Raw genomic sequence first — 21,015 nt, forward strand, 5'->3', positions numbered from 1 at the left:
GAAAAAATTAAAAACCAAAAAAAACCTACGCCCAATTTAGTCTCCATTTCCAAGCAATAGCAGCAATGTAAGTGAAGGAATTCTTGAGTGATAACTGAGATTACCTGGTTGTTGACTCACTGCTCAGTTGAGGAATTCTTTAGTCTTCATCACTTGTGTTACTACTCGCTGCTCAGTTGCCAGTGAATAAAAAAAGGACTACATTTATCTCCCAAAAAACATGTGGATTTATTATATATAGCCCAACAGAAATCAATTATGTAGCAACTACCACCAATAAACTACTAACTTAACCCTATTCTTGTTTTTTCTTTTTCTTGTTCTTTTTTTTTTGGTTAAGTATGAAAGCCAATTTGTCGACATAAGCAGTAACTCAAAAATAAAATACTACTCATGCCAATTAGTTTCTCAATTTTCTCTTGACCCCAGGCTCTAAGGATTTGCAAAGGACACAAATTTCTATCCTAAAATGCCAATTGCTGAGGTTTAATTGTTCTGCAAGCTAGGCGTAAGCTCTCTTTTAGAGGGGGTATTGCCTTTGGCATGTCATGAGCTTCATTGTAAATCCCCTTTTATGGCAATAAAACACTTACCCCTGAAAAAGCATAGCATGATGAACAATGCCTATGTGCCACAGAAGCCGAGAAAAGGAAAACTAACAAATATCAACTATATTCAATGTTGGAAATGGAAAGAAAATAATTCTTCCAGGATATGGCTGAATTCTTTTGGATATCACAACTGTAAACATTTAGATTTAGTCAATACTATAGAATAGGAAAGTTTATTAGGATCAAAATTAGTAGCTAAATAGTAGCTAATCAGTCCTCAAAATCAGTAGCTAATCAATTCCTAATTTTATGCCTTGTGTCTCCTATAAATAGAGGTGCTATGTACATTGTTTAAATATGAGAATAATAAATATTGTTCTTTCTAGCTTTCATGGTATCAAAGCTAAGGACTTATTCCCTGACCCTTTTGAGGTAATCCTAAAACCAGCAAGCTGTCCTTCACCATATCAGAAACCACATTTGAATCCACTGTTACCGTTTCACCGAAAAACATTGAGAAACATGTCTCCAACACTGATTCTCACTCGGTGCAAATCACCAGCATTAAACTCAATGGTGATAATTTCTTGCGTTGGTTTCAATCCATCCAGATGTACATTCGGGGCCGAGGAAAGATCGGAAACTTAACAGGAGAGAAGAAGGCACCAGCAAAAGAGGACTCGGCATATGCTACCAGGGATGCTGAAAACTCCATGGTCATGACATGGTTAGTGAATTCCATGGAGGAAGATATCAGCTCCAACTATATGTGTTATCCAACAGCCAAAGAACTCTAGGATAATATCACCCAGATGTATTCGGATTTGGGAAATCAGTCCCAAATATATGAGTTGACAATTAAACTTAGTGACATTCGTAAAGGAGAGGACAGTATCACTAAGTACTTCAATTCTCTGAGAAGGTTGTGGCGAGATTTCGACATGTTCAATGATTATGAGTGGAAGTCAACCGAGGACTACAATCACAACAGAAAGATAGTGAAGGATCACCGTATCTACAAATTCCTTGCCGGCTTAAACATCGAATTTGATGAAGTCAGAGGGAGAATAATTGGCTGCCAACCTCTGCCTCCTATTGGTGATGTCTTTGCTGAAGTTAGGAGAGAAGAAAGCCGTAGGAATGTGACGCTTGGGAAAAAGGGAGCTGCTACACCTGTGGAAAACTCAGCCATGATTGCATCAGATGCAAGTGCAAACAAGGTTTTTAAACCATGGAAGAATGAAAAATCTCGAGTATGGTGTGATTATTGCAATAAACCACGCCATACTCGATAAAATTGCTAGAAGATCCATGGGAAGCCTGTAACTTGGAAGAGCTGCAAATCAAGTGACAAACTAATTCGTGCATCCTTCTATCCCAATGAGGTTGAAGTAAGTCTGTTCAGTAAGGAGTAGATGGATTATCTTCTTAAACTGCTAAAATCCAATTCTTTATCCAGCACTCCTAGTGGTTCTCTTGCACAGACAGGTAGCAACCCTTATGGCTCTATCTTGTAAAGAAAATTCTGTCCCTTGGATCATTGATTCGGGGGCATCTGATCACATGACTTCTTTCTCTTCTTTGTTCAATACTTATTTATTTTGTTCTGAAAGTAAAAGAGTTAGGATTGCCGATGGCAATTTCTCACCCATTGAAGGAAAAGTTCAAACAAAAATTTTAGAAAATATTACTCTTCACTCTATCCTTCATGTTCCTAAACTGGCCTGCAAGTTGTTGTCTGTCAGTAAATTATCCAAAAACTCACACTGTCGTGTTGTTTTCTTTGACTCTCATTGTGAATTTCAGAACCGAAACTTGGGGAGGTTGATTGGCAGTGCTAGAATGGTCAATGGTCTTTACTACTTTGATGATGACATATCCAGCAATAAAACAACTCAAGGCTATGGTTGTAGTATTAGTTCACTTTCGGCTCGCGAGCAAATAATGCTTTGGCATTTTAGAATAGAACATCCTAGTTTTTCATATCTTAAACATTTGTTTCCTAACTTGTTTAAAAATTTGGATTGTTCGTCTTTTCAATGTGAAAGTTGTTATTAATCTAAAAGTCATCGAACTACTTATCTTACAAAACCCTACCGTGCCTCTAAACCATTCTACTTAATTCATAGTGATGTGGGGTTTCTCCAAGGTTACCACCATGACTGGTGTAAAGTGGTTTGTAACTTTTATAGATGATCACACTCGGCTTTGCTAGGTTTATTTGATGAAAGACAAATCTGAAGCAAAAAACGTGTTTCAAGATTTTTACAAAATGGTTGACAATCAATTTCATTCAAAAATTAGTATTTTTCGAGCTGATAATGGAAAAGAGTACTTCAATGAATATCTAGGGAATTTTTTAAGGGAAAAAGGTATTTTCATCAATCAATATGTCGTGACACTCCTCAACAAAATGATATTGCCGAAAGAAAAAATAAGCATTTACTGGAAGTAGCCTGAGCCATAATGTTCTCTATGTATGTTCCCAAATATCTATGGGGAGATGCCATTTTGACAACCTCTTACTTAATTAACAGAATGCCTACCCGGGTTTTGCAATATGTCGCACCCCTAGAATATTTCAAAAAAATCTTTCTTGATTGCAGAATTAACCCAGCCAAATTCGATCCACACTTGATCTTAGAGCAAAAAAAAGTGTTATAATCCTCAAACAAAAAACATTCGGGTAATTATGGATGTCTCCTTTCTTGAAACTCAATCCTATTTTACCAAAAATTCCCTTCAAGGGGAGAAAAAGAGAAAGGAAGAAAATTTTTGGCAGACAACTTCGGATCCCTTACCAAATCCTATTCGATCTCCATCCCATGGTTTCTGAAAAACAAGAACAGAAACAGGGTATTCAAAATATAAAGAACGAAGGAAATCCCAGTCTAACTTCTCCAAACAAAGAAGGCTCACAAGCATGGTTGTTAAAATCGCGATCCGGATCGTAGGATTGTCCTACTTTGCCAAAACGATCCAGATCGTTGTAGGATCGATGTTATAACAGGATCGCAAGTAGGATCGTGTAGGATCGCATAGGATCGTGTAGGATCGTATGGGATCGTATAGGATCGTAGGTAGGATCGCAAGTAAGATCGTAGATCTTATGATTTTTCACCTTATTTTTAATATGTATCATTTTAATTTTAATTTTTATCTTTTTTTTTAATAGAAAGTAGGATCTTACGATTCTCGATCTGATCCTACGATCCGATCCACCAGACCCTCTCACCGATCCTACTTAGGATCCCGATTTTAACAACCTTGCTCACAAGCAGGGGGAGAAATACTACAATTGGAGCAAACTGTTCCCGAACCTGAGTTTTTGGTTTATGCTCAGAAAAATACTCAAAGAAAAAGTAAAGACTAGCCAACCACTCTACCACAAAGCCAATCAGAATCTCTTAAAAAAGGTCCCTCAAGTAGTTCAGGTATTCCTAATCTGGTTCCTCCATCATCTGTCTCTACTTTATCTCCATTTCCTTCGGCGGTTTTACCTAATGTTATACCCACAGATTGTGATCTTCCTCTAGCCATTAGGAAAGGAATTCAAAAATGTACTCAACATTCCATTGCGAAATATTTATCTTATGATAAACTTTCCAAAAGTCATAGAGCATTTACTTCAAAAATATCTAACCTGTTTGTTCCTAGAATTATTAAGGAAGCCTTGGATGATCCAAATTGGAAATCAACAGTTACGGAAGAGATGAATGCTCTAGAAAACAACGGTACTTGGATGTCAGTGAATTTGCCTAACGACAAAAAGACAATGGGGTGCCAATGGGAATTTATAGTGAAGTGCAAAGTTGATGGTAGCGTGGAAATATATAAGGTGAGACTCGTGGCAAAAATGTTCACACAAACCCTCGGGATTGACTACCAAGAAACCTTTGCTCCAGTTGCCAAGATGAACTCAATTCGGGTTTTATTGTCACTAGCAGTTAATTCCAGCTAGCCTCTACATCAATTAAACGTAAAAAACGCCTTCTTAAATGGAAATCTAGAAGAAGTCTATATGAACCTACCTCCAGGTTTTGAAAAGAAGTTTGGTATAGATAAAGTCTGCAAATTAAACAAGTCTCTATACGGCCTAAAACAATCCCCAAAGGCGTGGTTTGAACGCTTTGGGAAGGTCGTAAAAAACCTTGGATACAGTTAAAGCCAAGCAGACCATACTATGTTCTATAAACACTCAAGAGAAGGTAAAGTAGCTATCTTGATTGTTTATGTAGATGACATAATTCTAACAGGTAATGATAGTGCCGAATCGAAAAAGTTAAAGAAGGGACTTGCTAAAGATTTCGAGATAAAGGTCCTGGAGCACTAAGATACTTTCTTGGAATGGAGTTCGCTATATCTAAGGAGGGCATTTTTGTCACTTAGCGCAAGTACACAATTGACTTGCTCAAAGAAACAGGCTTGCTCGGATGTAAAGCTGCTGAAACACCAACCAAGCTCAACTTGAAGCTACAGCATGCTAGAATTTAAGATGTGGTGAATATATACCAGTTTCAGAGACCTGTTGAAGATTGATATACTAATCTCACACACGTTCCGACATAGCATTCGCAGTAAGCAGAGTAAGCCAATTCATGCATTCACCAGGAAAGGAGCACTTTGAAGAAGCACACAGGATCCTAAGGTATCTAAAGGGAACTCCTGATAAAGGCTTGATATTAAAAAAACAAGGACATCTTCAAGTGGAAGTACATACAGATGCAGATTGGGCTGGAAGCATCACTAACCGAAAATCACATTCCTTGGACTTCTTACATTTACTTTGGTAATCACATAACCTTTTTTCTTTTCAGGGCCCACCGGCCATACCACCGGTCCCAGAGGTTCTTCTACTGCCATCGGAAATTCCTCAGATTCAGACGACGACAACGACGATGACCTTCCCATTGCTACAAGGGTCACAAGGTTCAGGACCGGCAGGGCAGTACTTCCAGATGTTGAAGAAGAACCAAGTGCTGGGGCCGCACCAACTACTGAGGCTGAGCCAGTTGTGGAGGTTGTAGAAAATGAAGTTCCCCCTGCTGTGGAAGTTGTTTCGGTCGGCCAAGTTGAGGGAGCAGAGCCTCCAAACCCCGCTGATTCTGTGCACTTCGACCGTTCCTCTGTCGGCAGTACGTCCAGATGTTGAAGAAGAACCAAGTGCTGGGGCCGCACCAACTATCGAGGCTGAGCCAGTTGTGGAGGCTGTAGAAAATGAGGTTCCCCTTGCTGTGGAAGTTGTTGCGGGCGGCCTAGTTAGAGGGTGCAGAGCCTCCAAACCTCGCTGATTCTGTGCACTCCGACCGTTCCTCTATTTGGCGGAGAGGATTTTTTCCTTGAGACCCTAAGGGAAGATTGCGGCATGAGAGAGCCGTTGGAAGTTACACCACCTCCCTTTGGAGCTGCATCTGGTGGTTCCTCCCCGTCCACTGAGTCTCCATTGGTTCAGAAGACCCCACTTTCGAACGCCCAAGTGGCAGAGGAGAGTGCAAGTGTAGCGGCTGCTTCCACTGTTCCTGCTGTGGCCCCTCTAAATTTGGACCGACTTGCAGAGGTAACTGTCATTTTAGCCACCCACATTGTTATTGCTGTCGCTGGGACCTCTGACCCAGTTGCTTCGGTAACCTCTGAACAGTTGGCAGTACCCCACTCACTTTCCGAAAGTGCCAGCTGACTTTGGGGTATCCCAAGATTTTTATACTGGAATGGATACCACTGTTGTTCCAGATTTCAACGTTGGAGACTACCAGATGGATGACCTCTTTACGGAGCGACATGACGGTGCAGGCAGCTTTAGTTTTTCTCACGAGGCTAGTTCACCTGGTTGCCAACGCTGCATCTACCCATTCCAATGTTGTTGGGCAATCATCTTCAGGGGAAGTGCGTCGTCCTCAGACCTTTGGTCGCTCCACCAGTCTCCCTCTAGTGATTGAAGCGGGCAGGGGTGTGAGGGAGTCCCCTCAGCCCTCAGAGAAAGTTTCTTTTCTAAGTTATTGGTTCTCCTCCGCAGTTGCTCCCACTCTCGGCCCGCATCCAGGTGTTGCACCCCGGCACCTTTCCTGCTTTTAACGTTCCTGGATCTATGGTGCAGACAGCATTGCTGGAGTCACTCGCCAGCTTCATTTGCGACCTTGTTACTAAGAAGATTCTGACCACCCCGAGCAAGTTCGTGGAAAGTGCCGAGGCAAACCAGAGCGGCTTTGAGAGGAACGGTTTGGACCTATCGTGGATGAGAGATAGGCATCAAGCAGTCGATGGTTTCCTCGAGCATGCAGACAACGTGGCGAAGATAGGGCCAGTTTTGAACCCATCATCTACTCTTGTCAACTTGTAGTACCCGCTATTGCTTGCCTCAGCAACTTTGCACGGGCCTTCCCATCTTGGTGAGAACTTGGGAATTAGTTGCCCCCGCATGATTTCGTCCACCTGTCACGAGGCAAGTGCGCCACTCCCTCCCTCGCATCTCTCGGTGGTTTGGTCTTGGCACCAACAAACCCTTTGCAGATTATGTAGACCGCATGGAGGAGTGTGTGTTCCGCCCTTTCACTCAGCTTTTTCTAGGCATTTCTGTGGTTCCATTCTATTTTTCCGAGGCTCGCCATTTTGATTTCTCCCTTGACGATGTCCAGGCCACCTCCCTTCTTATTGCTGCCATGATACGCATCGGATTTCTACCCGTGTGGAATGAGGAGGCATGTCCAGCGTCATCTATCGACCGGACAGGGTCCCTGAGCAGTTTGGCATGGATCAGGGCGTCCCACATGCCCCTCCGCTTCAGACTGATTACCACTAGAGCTTTCAGCGGTTTGCCCGTGATTATACCGCTCTACTTGTGGAGGGCTTAGGCTTCATGGAGCTTCCCTCACTTGGAAGAGAGGGTGCCTTTACTCCCAGTAAAAGGTTGTTCTGTCACCGCAACCTCGATTCTTTCTTCAACTTTTGCAACAGTGCTCCCGTAGTCCCTGCGATGGAACCCATCCAGCAGGGCAGTACTTCCAGATGTTGAAGAAGAACCAAGTGCTGGGGTCGCACCAACTACTGAGGCAGAGCCAGTTGTGGAGGCTGCAGAAAATGAAGTTCCCCCTGCTGTCGAAGTTGTTGCGGGCGGCCTAGTTGCTGAGGATGCAAAGCCTTCAAACCTCGCTGATTCTGTGCACTCTGACCGTTCCTCTGTTGGCAGACATGATTTTTTCGTTGAGACCGTAAGGGAAGATAGCAGCATGAGAGAGTCGCTGGAAGTTGCACCACCTCCCTTTGGAGCTGCATCTGGTGGTTCCTCCCAGTCCACTGAGTCTCCATTGGTTCAGCAGACCCCACTTCCGAACGCCCAAGTGGTTGAGGAGAGTGCAAGTGTAACGGCTGCTTCCACTATTCCTGTTGTGACCCCTCTAAATTGGGATCGACTTGCAGAGGTAACTGTCACTTTAGCCACCCACACTGTTACTGCTGTCGTTGGGACCTCTGACCCAGTTGCTTCGGCAACCTCTCAACAGCTGGCAGACTTGTACCCCACTCACTTTTCGGAAGTGCCAGCTGACCTTGGGGTATCCCAAGATTTTTATACTGGGATGGATACCATTGCTGTTCCAGATCTGAACGTTGGAGACTACCAGATGGATGACCTCTTTTCGGAGCGACATGACGATGTAGGCAGCTTTAGTCTCTCTCGCGAGGCTAGTTCACCCGGTCGCCAACGCTTCATCTACCAATTCCAATGCTGTTGGGCAATCATCTTCAGGGGAAGTGCGTCGTCCTTAGACTTTTGGTTGCTCCACCAGTCTCCCTCCAGTGATTGAAGCTGGCGGGGGGGTGTGAGGGAGTCCCCTTAGCCCTCAGAGAAAGTTTCTTTTCTAAGTTATTGGGTCTCCTCCGTAGCTGCTCCCACTGCACTGAGTCACTCGCCAGCTTCATTCGTGACCTTGCTACTAAGAAGATTTTGACAACCCCTAGCAAGTTCGTGGAAAGTGCCGAGGCAAACCTGAGCGGCTTTGAGAGGAACGGTTTGGACCTATCGTGGATGAGGGATAGGCCACAGGCAGTCGATGGTTTCCTCGAGCATGCAGACAACGTGGCGAAGATAGGGCCAGTTCGGAACCTATCATCTACTCTTGTCAATTTGTAGTACCTGCTGCTGCTTGCCTCAGCAACTTTGTAGGGGCCTTCCCGTCTTGGTGAGAACTTGGGAATTGATTGCCCCCGCATGATTGCGTCCACTATCTTCAATACCAAGTCCTCTTTATCGAACTTCTTATGCTGAACAGATTGATTGTAGGCACGAGCTACGAATTGATGATACTTTTCCATTGCCCGCGAGACCCGATCTCTTCTTTCTTCAGCTGCCTCTATGTCATTCTTTCTGCTGTCTGGAACTAAGTGTGCTGACATAGCCATTCTTGCTGAGGGTACTGCCAACTCAACTGGTAACACAGCTTCGGACCCGTACACTAGGGAAAATGGGGTTGCCTGAGTTGACTTTCTCTTTTGACATTCTATACGCCCAGAGTGCTACGGGGAGTCGTTCAGACCATGTGCCCCCTGTATCATCCATCATTTTACTCAATAATCGGATGATGGTTTTGTTGGTTGCCTCAGCTTGTCCACTCCCTTGGGGGTAATATGGATTAGACTTGTGCTGCTTGATCTGGTAGGCGTTCAGCAGTCTTCCTACATGACGATTTGCAAAGGGAGTTCCATTGTCGGACAGCATCACTTTTGGTATGCCAAACCTACAGATTATGCTTTCTCTGATGAAGTTGGCTACTCCTGCCCCGTCTGCCTTCCTCATCGGTATAGCCTCCACCCACTTGGTACTAGCTTCAGTCGCTGCAATCTGTGGCCTTTTGATTGCTGCGCTGTCAAATGCCCAAGTATGGAACAGATAAGGGGTCTTGATGTTGTGCAGCTCAACCGCCAGTGCATGTATCAAGTTCCCAAACTTCTGGCAGGATTGACAACTCAGTAAAGAAAACTGCATCCGAATAGTGTGCCTCCTTAACCCCAAATGGCTGTTCAAACGCATTTATATGGTTACGGTGCGCTTTTCCACCTTTGCCTTCACGCATTGGTGATAACTCGACGGGATAGCTCCGTTATCGGTGCATCCAAGCTCTGCCAAGTATCATGTGGCAATTAGTGTCCGCTTCAATCACATGAACCTTGGTTGCGGAACGGATCTCACCAACTGCTAAGTCCACGACCACATGGCCCTTGGTATCTTTTTTCTCGCCGCCAAAACCCGTCACAGTGATGGGTTGGCGAACCATCCTGGACTCTGGGACACCAGCCTTTGCAAACGTGTCAATAGTGATGATGTTTATGGACGCCCCCGCCATCAAGGAAAACACGCTTGAACTCTACATCATTGATGTATGCTGTGACAAAAAGAGGACGATTATGGGGAAATTGGTCTGCTCTGTCTGCCTTTGAAAAAGTAATGGCCCCATAAGCTTCCTGGATGCGCCGAGGCGCATACTCCTTAGCCTCAGCAACTTCATCATGGTGCACTTCAAAGATATTAATGAGGGTTTTTCTTGCTTCCAACTAGGCGGCTTGGCTCAGCCCCAACTGGTCAAAGAAGACGCGAAACTTAACAGAGTTTTGTAAGGCCTGGGCATTAGCATCCTCTGCGAATTTTGCCTCTGCAGGTACACTGTCTCATGGAGTTGGCCGGTTGCAATTTCTTCTAACTCATCATAGTAAGACGCCATATGCACTTGATCATGCACAGGCTTGAGATAGCCAATCATATATGTACATTCTTTCCCTTTCCCTTGTGGTTAGGATAAGGGTCCTTTCGCACATCACGGTTACCGGCATCTTTGAACTTCAGCTCATTTGCGTCAACTTTCTTCTTGAAGATACTTTTCAAAGTCCAACAGTCCCTAGTAGGGTGTCTGGTGGTTCTGTGATAGACATAATAATCTGGGCTTTCTTTGTCGCTTGGTTGGAGGGACATCAACTGGAGGCAAGGTAAGTTCACCATCAGCTACCCATTCTCAAACCAGAGCCTTAACATTCTCAACGCCGCAAGGACATGGATTTCTGCCCTTATAACTCTTTCTCTTCCAAGAGGACGTCGCCTCCCCTTACGAGCGGCTCCCTCCTGCAGAGGTTACCCCAGCAACTTTGCTACTGCGAGGGTAGCGGTGGCTGTCACGAGATCTGTGCAAGGGACCAGTGGTACTGAGGTTCCGAGCTGCCTCAATCAAGGTTGAAATGGTAGGCAGACTATGATTCACCGAGAAAATTTTGTAGTCGCGTATGGCACCCTCCACACATATGCTGACTAAATGGGCCTCATCCACTGTTTCATGACAGTAAATAGCCTTATCTTGGAACCGCTTAACATAGCCCAGTATATCTTCGCCCTCCTTTTGGACATCTCGCCCAAGGGCGAGGGTTGTAACTTTCTCTTAAACTTGGAAGAACTTCGTGTGGAACTTGTTCACCATCTCCTCCCAACTCTTGATCTAGTTGGGAGCCAAGTTCACATACCAGGTGCAAGCCCTTTCAGTAAGTGGACTTGGAGAACTCCCGAAGGCGCAGAGAGTGGTCACTGCCATGGACACCAAGAGTTTCAAAGAACCTCATCACCTGTTCTCTGGCATTGCCTTGTTTTCCATCAAACTTAATAAACTTGGGCACTGTATACCCAGTTGGGTATGGCATGGTCAATATCTCCTGAGAGTATGGGGCCCTCACATCTGAGTCGGGGAGAGATGGGAGTTGCTTCTTGCTACGCTCTTGCTCGAGCATAGCTTGTATAACGGCTAGAGTAACAAAGTGAGTGGGCTGGAATGGTCCAGTCTGCTCATGGGTAACTGAACCAGCAGCCGCACCGTTCGCCTGAAGTACCGCCGGAGGCACCTGGATCGGAGCCCGAACCTCAAGGAACTGGTTAGGCACTGGGTTTGGGACTGCTACGGGCGGAGGTGCTTGCGCTGGAGTTGGTCGAGAAGCCATGGCCATAATAGCCTCAGTGAGAGTTTGCAAAGCTGCCAAGATCTCCCTCTGGATATCCTGGAGTGACTGAACTGCCTCAATCACAACACTGTGGTCACGGCCCTCCGCATGTGCTACTCCGCCATTTGAAGAGCCCTGCTGAACATCATCCTCTGCCATTTTTTCCAGTATGGTGTTTAAACCACTACGGGTATGAACCATCAACAAAGCAGCCTCTCCAGTGGAATCGCCAGAAATATAGCGGGGTTCGAGGTTAGTGAAGGTGATTAGAGAGGCAAAACTATGCTAATGGTCCAAGAATGGTGGAAGTGGCTTGCGAATGAGCAGCAGCAACTGTCTGGAAGTTGGAGAGTGTGCAGCTGGGTGAGGGTGAAGCAAGTAGCTCAAGAAGAAATGTATGGCAGTGCCAAAATAGGCAGCATCTCCCCCAAATCCCCAAAATTCCTCTTGTTGAACCTTGGGAAATGGGTCCTATTTATATAGGCTTTTCCTTTGCACCAAGAGGACACCAAGTGGCCAAATAGAGAGAGGACATGTGTCCTAGATGATCACATGGAATATTTTGCATTGAGCCACCAGGCTGAAGGTGCCACGTGTCCTTCTGCATTTACTGTGTACTAAGGCCAAGTTTGGCATGATTGAAAAAAGAAAAAAAGTCAAAAAGTCACTATCCTATTTAAGTCACATCATCTCTCTAACACATCACTTCAAACCCAATTCAAACCCAACCCATATTTCATAAAAAGTCAAAAAGTGTACTTATTTAGTCTTCCCAAACTAGGCCTAACTGTTTGCCTCCGCAACTACCTTTTTGAGCCTCAGCAAGTGTAGTTGCGACGGAAGTGTTTAGCGTTGTAACTCCCTCTTGAGCCTCAGCAAGTGCAGTTGCAACGGGAGCGTTTGCCGCTGCACTTGCCTTCTCAGCTCGAACCTCAGCAAGTTCACTTGCAGCGGTAAACCTTGCTACTGCACTTGCCTTCTCAGTTCTACTTGGCCACTGCATGCATTCTCCAGACTCCATTAGTCTGCTATTGACTACGTTCGTGCTCACTGCAGCGAAGCCTTCACCCTTAGCCACCTAACCACAAACTCCCCAGCTTCCCAGGGTGAAGGCCACAGCCAAGCCTGCTATCAGCCGTGCTGTTCCTTAGTACCAAGCCCAAGGGGCTTCCTTAGTTCTGCCCGTGTGACTAAGGCAGGTCTATGACCTGGGTAATGGAAAGGGAGTCCCTTATGATCCGGCTACCCTGCTCCCATCTTCGCGGGATCGCCGCGGTAAACTGGTACCCTAGGCCTGCCATCAGCTCTAACCAGTAAGTCTTGGGGCCTGCTATCAGTGCCAAGTTAAATGAATTTTGGGGCCTGCTATCAGCCCTGGGCTAGTAATGCCTTAGGACCTGCTATTAGCGCCAGGCATTACCCTCTACTTGCAGAGGGGAAGCTTTTCCCAGAGGCTGCTATCACCTTGGCGGGATGTTCCCTCCGCAAGTTGGTTGCGGCAGCAGTAGTTGCTGTGGTAGTTATTTCCCGTGGCAAGTTCAAATGCCATAACCGACAATATTGGAGATGGCGGCGCTGACAAAGTGCCTATGCAACTTAGGCGCCTCTGCAACTTGGTAGCTTCGGTTCTCTTCTTCCCTCAGCAATTCCAGGTGGCGACGGAATCGAAAATACTTGGAATGGCGACGCTAAGACAAAGTGCCTCTGCAACGTGGTCGTCGCAACTTTCGCCTCTGCAACTTAGTTGCTTCGGCTTTCTCCTTCCCTCATCAACTTTGGATGGCGGTAGAGCCGAAGATATTAGGAATGGCGGCACTAAGGCAAAGTACCTCGACAACTTCTCCGCTGCATGTATTCCCTCTGCAACTTGACCGTCGCATGTGTTCCCGTTGCAACTTGACTCGGTCATTTTCCTTCGTGGAGACTGTTTGGACCCTTGGCGGGTCGGACCTACTCCGGCTCACTGTTGGCCACTTCCCTTGGACTTTAGCCCATGCTCCTTTTTCATTTCTGGTCGCCTCTTTGGGGCGACCTCAGTACCTAGGTCCATACTTAAGTCGGGGTTTAATTTCTGACCCTCTAGATTTACCCCCCGCCCCAGTGGGGGACACATTCTTGGTTTCCCGCGCGTGCATGACGCCAACAAGTAACCCAAGGGTTGCGTCGGTTGGGTCAGAAGTTGTGTCGGCTCTTAAAAGGATTACCCTCTTGACTGAAGAGTCATAATGGGCCTAAGGAAGCGAGTCGACGCCCTGTTGCTACTTTCTTTATAAATAGCGCCCTTGGGTCCACTGGTCCCCAACTTCCGCCCAAACACACTTTCTGTCTCCTTGTCTTCTTCTCTTCTTTGTCCGCACTTTCCAAAGTCTTCTTTACTTTTCTTTATACTTCCTTATGGCCAGCACAAGGTTTCTACTCGACAGGGTTGACCCACCCCCTACTGAGTGGAGGAGGGCCTCATACTTCGGAGGGCTAGCTGATCCTTTCTGGAAGGCAGTTGACTCCTTCGTTCCTGTGCCCTTCCTTTGGAGGAGCCTCTGCTTCCTTTTAGTGAGGCTGCTTTGGATGATGCTGACATGGTGAACCCAGTCTCTGCGCTGAGGTTTCGTGTGGAGCGTGGTGACTTTCCCCATTCATACATCTACTATCACACTCACTCGGGCCCTTCAACAGGCTGGTCCCTCTGGGTTGATGACATCATTGCAGATGGTGGGTTCAAGCAGCAATTGCAGGATGTTCGTCTTTACAATGCCGTTTCGATTTCGAGGGTGTTATCAGTGCGCAAAGTACAGACCAACACTGATATGGTTGTCTCCCGCTGGAGCCGCGACACACACACTTTTTCTTTGGCTTGGGGGGAGATAACTCCAACCCTCGAAGATGTTGCGTCCTTCTGCGCCTGAGCACTCATGGAGATCACCCCTTCGATCCAGCGTCCCTGACTCCTGCAGAACAAGTTGCTGTCACTGCCCTCCAAGGAGCCTTTCGAGAGGCGTGGAAGTATGGCTCTTGGTCTGATCTTAGGATTGGGGAACTACTCCAGGAGAGGCCCAAGAGGGACAAAACCACTTATCTTTTTGGCTGAAGCATTTCTTCAAGGAGCTGCAACCAGTTGTAGGCGACATCACAAAGGAAAGTCGCAACTCCACAGTTGGGCCGGGCTACCGCAGCGACTTGTACTTGGCCGCCTTCGTCAGTTACTTCATTTTTGTTTTTTTTGTTCTCCCCAGCAGCCTTGCGGAGAATATTAACCCTCTGGTGTTCCCTTTGGCTGTCAAACTTTACATCGGCAGCCAGATCCCTCTGGCCCCCCACTTCTTGGGGAACTTATACTTCCGCCATGACCTCATCCATTCGGACATGGAGCGATCCATGGGCCCGCTATGATGTGTAGAGCTTTGTACACGCTCAGTTCCTGACCGCTTTCTTCTATGAGAGATTCCCTGCCACGGGCCCCGTCCCTAAAGAACATGAGCCTTTCTTCACAGACGAAGTCCTTGATGCAGAGGGTCGTCCTGTTCTAGATGCAAAGGGTCAACCTGTCACGAGTCAAGTGCGCCACTCCCTTCCTCCCTCGCATCTCTCGGTGGTCTGGTCTTGGCACTAACAGACCCTTTGCAGATTATGTAGACTGTATGGAGGAATGTGTGTTCCGCCCTTTCACTCAGCTTCTTCCAGGCATTTATGTGGTTCCATTCTATTTTTCCGAGGCTCGCCATGTTGATTTCTCCCTCGACAGTGTCTAGGCCAACTCCCTTCTTATTGCTGCCATGATACGCCCCGGATTTCTACTCGTGTGGAACGAGAAGGGCATGTCTAGCGTCATCTATCGACCGGACAAGGTCCCTGAGCAGTTCGACATGGATCAGGGCGTCCCACATGCCCTTCCGCTTTAGACCGATTACCAACAGAGCTTTCAGCGATTTGCCCGTGATTATACCGCTCTACTTGTGGAGGGCTTAGGCTTCATGGAGCTTCCCTCACTTGGAAGAGAGGGCGCCTTTACTCCCAGTAAAAGGCTATTCTGGCACTGCAACCTCAATTCTTTCTTCAACTTTTGCAACAGTGCTCCCGTAGTCCCTGCGATGGAACCCATCCCACAGCCTGACTTATCTCTTCGTCTGCCCTCTGGCTGAGGGAAACAGACCAGTATATTCTGTCACTTCAAGCTTCTATCCCTACCTACCGTGGAGAAGCGTCACCCGTCTGGAGGAAATTGCTCCCCCTCAAGTCGGCACGACAGTTACGAACGACCCGCTCCAGACTAAGGGCAGCCCAAGAGGCAGCGGCATCAGTTGCCGAAGCACGTGCCTCACCAAGTAGGAAGAGACTCCGAAACGTACCCATACTTAGAAAATATTTTGCATTGCTTCCTTGAACTTCTTATGTTTACTTTGGTAATCACATAACCTTTTTTCTTTTCAGGGCCCACCAACCATGCCACCGGCCCCGGAGGTTCTTCTACTGCCATCGGACTTTCCTCAGATTCAGACGACGGCAACGACAACTACCTTCCCATTGCTACAAGGGTCACAAGGTTCAGGACCCGCAGGGCAGTACTTCTAGATGTTTAAGAAGAACCAAGTGCCGGGGCTGCACCAACTACTGAGGCTGAGCCAGTTGTGGAGGCTGCAGAAAATGAAGTTCCCTCTGCTGTGGAAGTTGTTGCGGGCGGCCTAGTTGCTGAGGGTGCGGAGCCTCCAAACCCTGCTGATTCTGTGCACTCCGACCTTTCCTCTGTCGGCGGAGATGATTTTTTCCCCGAGACCCCAAGGGAATATAGCGGCATGAGAGAGCCGCTGGAAGTTGCACCACCTCCCTTTGGAGCTGCATCTGGTGGTTCCTTCCAGTCCACTGAGTCTCCATTGGTTCAGCAGACCCCACTTCCGAACGCCCAAGTGGCGAAGGAGAGTGCAAGTGTAGCGGCTGCTTCCACTGTTCCTGCTATGACCCCTCTAAATTTGGACCAACTTGCAGAGGTAGCTGTCACTTTAGCCACCCACACTGTTACTGCTGTCGTTGGGACCTCTAACCCAGTTACTTCGGTAACCTCTCAACAGCTGGTAGACTTGTACCCCACTCATTTTCTGGAAGTGCCAACTGACCTTGGGGTATCCCAAGATTTTTATACTGGTACGGATACCACTACTGTTCCAGATCTGAACGTTGGAGACTACCAGGTGGATAACCACATTTCGGAGCGACATGACGATGCAGGCAGCTTCAGTCTTTCTCGCGAGGCTAGTTCACCCGGTCGCTAACACTGCATCTACCTATTCCAATGCTGTTGGGCAATCATCTTCAGGGGAAGTGCATCGTCCTCAGACCTTTGGTTGCTCCACCAGTCTCCCTCTAGTGATTGAAGCTGGCGAGGGTGTGAGGGAGTCCCCTCAGCCCTCAGAGAAAGTTTCTTTTCTATGTTACTGGGTCTCCTCCGTAGCAGTTTCCACTCTCGCCCCGAATCCAGGCGCTGCACCCCGGCACCTTTACTGTTTTTAACGTTCCTAGATCTATGGTGCAGACCGCACTGCTGGAGTCACTCGCCAGCTTCATTCGCGACCTTGCTACTAAGAAGATTCTGACAACCCCCAGCAAGTTTGCGGAAAGTGCCGAGGCAAACCAGAGCGGCTTTGAGAGGAACGGTTTGAACCTATCGTGGATGAGAGCTAGGCATCAGGCAGTCGATGGTTTCCTCGAGCATGCAGACAACGTGGTGATGATAGGGCCAGTTTTGAACCCATCATCTACTCTTTGTCAACTTGTAGTACCCGCTGTTGCTTGCCTCAGCAACTTTGCACGGGCCTTCCCATCTTGGTGAGAACTTGGGAATTGGTTGCCCCCGCATGATTGCGTCCACTGTCTCCCATACCAAGTCCCCTTTATTGAACTTCTTGTGCTGAACAGATTGATTGTAGGCACGAGCTACGGATTGATGATACTTTTCCATTGCCCGCGAGGCCCGATCTCTTCTTTCTTCAGTTGCCTCTATGTCATTCTTTCTGCTGTCTGGAACTAAGTGTGTTGACATAGCCATTCTTACTGAGGGTACTGCCAACTCAACTGATAACACAGCTTCGAACCCGTACACTAGGGAAAATGGGGTTGCTTGAGTTGGCTTTCTCTTTGACGTTCTATAATCGCTGCCCTCTCTTTGCCGAGGTGAATGAGATGTCCATATAATCGCTGCCCTCCTTGATGTTCTGTCTTGTGGGCTTCCCTCGGCCCCTCATTTGCCTCATCCTTTGGTCAAGGAAGAAGTCGAGGGCCCGCCTCTTAACTCTGATTGCATCGGCTTTGTTCTTAGGCAATGTGTCATTTCCAAGGTAGTCGACATATGGCTGCCTCCATTCTTCACTGCTTAAGAAATGGGCTTCTTCTTCCTTAGGACGGGATTGACATTTTGCACATTGCCACTGCAACTCAGTACTTTCACGCATTTAGGGGCGGGCTCAGACATCTCCACTAACTCTTCTTGGGACTCGTCATCGTCACATTTATTTGTCTCAGGGCCATCCTCCCAAGGTATGAAGCCTGCCCTCCAAGACCCGTCATAGGTAGTAAACTGTCTTACCGCCATCCCGCACCTTAACAATCTTGGCTGGAGGACTTGTGGACTTGCTGCCCCTCTTTTGCCCACTACTTTCCGGAGCAGGCCCTGCATCCCGAATGCCTTCCCATTTTGGCAATTTTACTCCTGCAACTTTACCGGTCCTTGGAGTTTCACCCGTTGACAACTCAATAAAGAAAACTGCATCTGAATAGTGTGCCTCCTCAACCCCAAATCGCTGTTCAGAGGCATTTATACGGTTACTGTGCTCTTTCCCAACTTTGCCTTCAGGCATTGGTGATAACTTGGGCATTGGTGATAACTCGACGGAATAGCTCCATATCGGCGCATCTAAGCTTTGCCAAGTATCATGTGGCAATTTGTGTCCGCTTCAATCACATAAAATTTGGTTGCGGAACGGATCTCACCAACTACCAAGTCCATGACCACATGGCCCTTGGTATTTTTTTTCTCGCCGCCAAAACCCATCACATTGATGGGTTGGCGAACCATCCTGGACTCTGGGATCCCAGCCTTTGCAAAGGTGTCAGTAGTGATGATGTTTATGGACGCCCCCGCCATCAAGGAAAACACGCTTGAACTCTACATCATTGATGTATACTGTGAAAAAAAGAGGACGATTATAAGGACAAGGGTATGCTTTGTCTGCCTTTGAAAAAGTAATGGCCCCACAAGCTTCCTGGATGCGCCAAGGCACATACTCCTTAGCCTCAGCAACTTCATCATGGTGCACTTCAAAGATATTAATGAGGGCTTTTGTTGCTTCCAACCTGGCGGCTTGGCTCAGCCCCAACTGGTCAAAGAAGGCGCGAAACTTAACAGAGTTTTGCAAGGCCTGGGCATTAGCATCCTCTGCAAATTTTGCCTCGGCAGGTACTGTCTCAGGGAGCTGGCCAGTTGCAATTTCTTCCAACTCATCATAGTAAGATGCCATATGCACTTGATCACGCACAGGCCCGAGATAGCCAATCATATATGTACATTCTTCCCCTTCTCCTTGTGGTTAGGATAAGGGTCCTTCCGTACATCACGGTTACCGGCATCTTTGAACTTCAGTTCATTTGCGTCAACTTTCTTCTTGAAGATACTTTTCAAAGTCCAACAGTCCCTAGTAGGGTGTCTGGTGGTTCTGTGATAGACACAATAATCCGGGCTTTCTTTGTCCTTCTTGGTTGGAGGGACATTAGCTGAAGGCAAGGTAAGTTCACCATCAGCTACCCATTCTTTAACAAGAGCTTTAACATTCTCAACGCTGCAAGGACATGGATTTCTGTCCTCAAAACTCTCTCTCTTCCGAGAGGACGTCGCCTCCCCTTGCGAGAGGCTCCCTCCTACAGAGGTTACCGCAGCAGCTCTGCTACTACGAGGGTAGCGGTGGCTGTCACGAGATCTTTGCAAAGGACCAGTGGTACTGAGGTTCCTATCTGCCTTAATCAAGGCTGAAATGGTAGGCAGATTATGATTCACCAAGAAAATTTTGTAGTCGCGTATGGCACCCTCCACACATATGCTGACTAAATGGGCCTCATCCACTGGTTCATGACAGTCAATAGCCTTATCTTGGAACCGCTTAACATAGTCCAGTATATCTTCGCTCTCCTCTTGGACATCTCGCCCAAGGGTGAGGGTTGTAACTTTCTCTTGGACTTGAAAGAACTTCGTGTGGAACTTGTTCACCATCTCCTCCCAACTCGATCATGATCGAGTTGGGAGCCAACTTCACATACCAGCTGCAAGCCCTTTCAATAAATGGACTTGGAGAACTCCCGAAGGCGCAGAGAGTGGTCACTGCCGTGGACACCAAGAGTTTTAATGAACCTCACCACCTGTTCTCTGGCATTGCTGTGTTTCCCATCAAACTTAATAAACTTGGGCACTGTATACCCAGTTGAATATGGCATGGTCAATATCTCCTGAGAGTATGGGGCTCTCACATCTGAGGCCTCGTTTGGGAACAGGCTAATTTAGTAACTTTTTGGCTATTTGGCTAAAAAGGTAGGTAAAAAAAACTTGTATGTTTGGGATGACTTTTTGGCTAATTACGAAAAGATGTGCAAAAAGTAGAGAGAAAAGAGAATCTTTGACTTTTTGGTATGGGTTGTTGGCTTTTTGGCTAATTTAGTAACTTTTTGGCTAATTGGCTAAAATAACCTCTTGCCAAACGAGGCCTGAGTCTGGAAGAGATGGGAGTTGCTTCTTGCTACGCTCTTGCTCGAGCATAGCTTGTACATCGGCTAGAGTAAAAAGGTGAGTGGGCTGGAATGGTCCAGTTTGCTCTTGGGTAGCTGAACCAGCGGCCGCACCGTTCGCCTGAAGTACCACTGGAGGCACCTGGATCGGAGCCCGAACCTCAGGGAACAAGTTAGGCACTGGGTTTGGGACTGCTACGGGCGGAGGCGCTTGCGCTGGAGCTGGTCGAGAAGCCATGGCCATAATAGCCTCAGTGAGAGTTTGCAAAGCTGCCAAGATCTCCCTCTGGATATCCTGGAGTGACTGAACTGCCTCAATCACAACACTGTGGTCACGGTCCTCCGCATGTGCTGCTCCGCCATTTGAAGAGCCCTGCTGAACATCATCCTCTGCCATTTTTTCCAGTATGGTGTTTAAACCACTGCGGGTATGAACCATCAACAAAGCAGCCTCTCCAGTGGAATCGCCAGAAATATAGCGGGGTTCGAGGTTAGTGAAGGTAATTAGAGAGGCAAAACTATGCTAATGGTCCAAGAATGGTGGAAGGATCACATGGAATATTCTGCCTTGAGCCACCAGGCTGAAGGTGCCACGTGTCCTTCTGCATGTACTGTATACTATCTGTTTGCCTCCGCAACTACCTTTTTGAGCCTCAGCAAGTGTAGTTGCGACGAGAGTGTTTGGCGTGACAACTTCCTCTTGAGCCTCAGCAAGTGCAGTTGCGACGGGAGCATTTGCCAC

The 21,015-nt window shown here is 47.1% G+C and overlaps 1 protein-coding gene across 3 annotated transcripts in view; it reads right to left on the reverse strand.

Moving 5' to 3' along the window:
* Positions 1–21,015, reverse strand: part of LOC114322476 (hyoscyamine 6-dioxygenase) — a 76,987-nt gene that overhangs the window by 11,276 nt on the left and 44,696 nt on the right. For 2 of the 3 annotated variants that reach the window (XM_082915610.1, XM_082915609.1), the window contains one exon: positions 105–168. The gene's annotated coding sequence lies outside the window, so the exon portion shown is untranslated. Of the gene's footprint in view, positions 1–104; positions 12,179–21,015 lie in introns of those variants that run through there. The other variant, XM_082915611.1, reaches the window with a different exon arrangement.

The sequence above is a fragment of the Camellia sinensis genome, chromosome 2, assembly GCF_055761805.1.
Source record: "Camellia sinensis isolate YWXY chromosome 2, ASM5576180v1, whole genome shotgun sequence".
In the NCBI taxonomy this organism is placed as follows: Eukaryota; Viridiplantae; Streptophyta; class Magnoliopsida; order Ericales; family Theaceae; genus Camellia; species Camellia sinensis.